The sequence below is a fragment of the Cicer arietinum genome, unplaced genomic scaffold (genome assembly GCF_000331145.2).
Source record: "Cicer arietinum cultivar CDC Frontier isolate Library 1 unplaced genomic scaffold, Cicar.CDCFrontier_v2.0 Ca_scaffold_5788_v2.0, whole genome shotgun sequence".
Taxonomy (NCBI): domain Eukaryota; kingdom Viridiplantae; phylum Streptophyta; class Magnoliopsida; order Fabales; family Fabaceae; genus Cicer; species Cicer arietinum.
Genome location: NW_027339435.1, coordinates 14,664 through 17,844, shown reverse-complemented (window position 1 = coordinate 17,844; position 3,181 = coordinate 14,664).

Sequence of the window (3,181 nt, the reverse complement as noted above, 5' to 3'; positions counted from 1 at the left end):
TTACAGCGCTTTTTTCACAAGCGCTGTAAACACATGCGCTTCCAAATATTTGAACTACCTAATACAACGCTTTTTGCACAAGCGTTGTAAAATACATGCGCTTTCATTGAATTTAACTACCTATTACAGTGCTTTTTTCACAAGCGTTGTAAACTACATCTTTCAAATAATTATATACGTTGGAAACCCTCATATCCTCTACATCTTTCAAATAATTATATACGTTGGGAACCCTAATATCCTCTACGTACTGTGCAGCCATCTACGTTGTCTCAGGTATTTTTTACACACGATCTGTTATGTTATGTTATATATATATATATATATATATATATATTAAATCTACTAAAAATTGTTATATATATATATATATATATATATATATATTAAATCTCTTTTACACATGATCTGTTATGTTTTGAAATTGTCAAAAACGCATACCACATGATCTGTTCTGTTTTAAAATTGTTAGTTGATATTGGTTTCTTTTTGAAACTTGTTGATATGTTTTGAAAGCTTATTATTTTTTTTTACTGCATTTATATAGGTGGTATAATATGGATAGGAAATGGATTTCAGCCAATCGATTTCATTCACTCCTCTTCTTCTTCTTCTTCTTCATTTCCAGGTTCTCTTTTTTCTCTTATTTATTAATTTATTGTTATTCAACCTTCATTTTATAATAATGCATTATTATATTATTATTACCACTCTTATCGCTATGTTATAGATCCTTCCCTCTTCCTCATTCTCTTTTTCTGTTTCTTCAATTTCAATATTTACCTCTCACTTTGCTGTGGTCGATTTGTTTTTCATATTTTATAAAAATTGAATTTTTTATTTTATTTTTTTTGGAATTAATGCGAACTGATTCTCATATTCTTCCCTTGTTTTATTTTATTTCATTTTTATAACCTTATTTAATTCCATGTGCCATTGTGGGGTGTGTCGTATGTGCTTCTTTCTTCTAATTCGTGTCGGTTGGTTTCATTTCATACCCTGCCTCTGTTTCTCTACCCCTTAAAAACTGAAGCTTTAATGTTTTTTTGTTTTTGTTTGTGATGATGTTTTTTGTGATTAATTCTTATCAATTTTATGCTTCTCTTACTGATTCATGTGTTATGCAGAATGGAAAGTTCTGGAACAAACGACTATGGTTCATACACTTACCAAAACCTTGAGAGAGAGCCTTATTGGCCATCAGAAAAGCTAAGAATTTCAATTACTGGTGCTGGTGGTTTTATTGCATCACACATTGCTCGCCGCCTTAAAACCGAGGGGCATTTACATTATTGCTTCTGATTGGAAGAAGAATGAACACATCACTGAAGATATGTTTTGTCATGAGTTCCATCTTGTTGATCTAAGGGTCATGGATAACTGTCTCAAAGTTACCAAGGATGTGGATCATGTTTTCAATCTTGCTGCTGATATGGGTGGAATGGGTTTTATCCAATCCAACCACTCGGTTATTATGTATAACAACACAATGATTAGCTTCAACATGGTTGAGGCTGCTAGAATAATTTATATTGTTTCTTTCTTTTCACATTCACCCATTTTCTCTCATTCTTTTCACGATCTTTTCACTTTGACCCTTAAAGATACTATTACACTATTTTTAATTTCATTTATCTTTACTATTTTTATTGAAGATGTTAGTTTGACTTCTCCAGTTATATTTAAAAGAGACTAACAAAGCAAGATATCACTTGACACTAAAAGAATTTTTGCTGAAAAAACTAAAGGTACTTTTACTCGTGTAAAAAAAAATTAGAAAAGCAAATCAAATGTATTTTCTTTGTGATTTGGGATGGGATCGGCCTCAAAAATTGGTAAACAAAATATATATGGTATAAATAATGAAATTAAAGGTCGTGAGCAGATGAAGAGAAAATGGGTGAATGTGTGAAGAGAGACAATAGAAATTAAAGTTCTAAATTTTAATCTTCCTTCCAAAAAAGTTATTTAAAACATTGGGAAGTTAGTTTAATAGTGTTATAATTTTTTGATAGAAGTTTGAATGAATGGCAATTCTAAAATGAATCTGCATTTGCAGGAATGTAAATTAAACAAAAAAAATTACGAAGATCAAAATAAAAAATATGTTATAATTACAATGATCAAAGATATATTTAAATTCTTATTTTTAATATGTATGAAAGGATCATATTAATCACCCATTATAAGACGAGAAAAATATTACATGTAGATTATTAAACACAATAAATAATAATATTTTAAAAGCAAAATACTTGTCGTAGTCTTTTAACTTAATTTCAGGTAACAATTCAGTTATTTTTTTTTTCTCTTATCGATTTGATCTTTTATTTAATTTTAAGTAACAATTTGATCATTTATGTTTAAAAATGTCAACAATGTTATTCTTGTTCACATAAACTTAGAAAATCCATCATTGTTTTCAAACAAAACTCAGAAAATGCACCATCAATTTCAAGAAAATGCATATATTCATCAAATTCATAACTCAAATATTCAAATAAACTTATATCTTCATCTCCAGCAACAACAACAACATCAAATCCATCAAATAAAGAACTTACCCTTTAAGTTTTGATCCATAAATCACCTAAAAATATCTTCTTCTTCTTTTTATCATTCTCCAAATCAAATCTGTAACCTAAATCTTAAAATGTGAATTCTGAATTTATGGATTTGATGTTGTTGGAGATATAATTATTAGTTTATTTGAATATTTGAGTTATAAAATCACTGAAAATATGGATTTTATTGAAAATGATTATTAATTTTTTGAGTTTTGTTTGAAGACGGTGATAACTTTTTTAGATTTCTGTAAAATATGATAACATTGTTGATATTTTAAGACATAAAATATATAATTATTACTTAAAGTTAAATAAATGGTCAAATAAAAAAATAATAAAAGATTAAATTGTTACCAAAAATTAAATTAAATGATCGTATGAAATATTTTGTCTATTTTTTTTAAAAAAAATTATCTGTATTATATGAAATCAATATCCAAATCTTGCGTGACAAAATAAAAGAATTTGATCCGTCCATTGGTGATAATTGATTTCTAACAAACAAATGAAACCTAATTAGCTAATCCTATAAGAAAGAGTAAGAAGCAACCTTTCACTTTTAGAAATAAAAAATTGATTGATGGGTTTACTTGGCGGAAGGAGAAAGGGAAAGA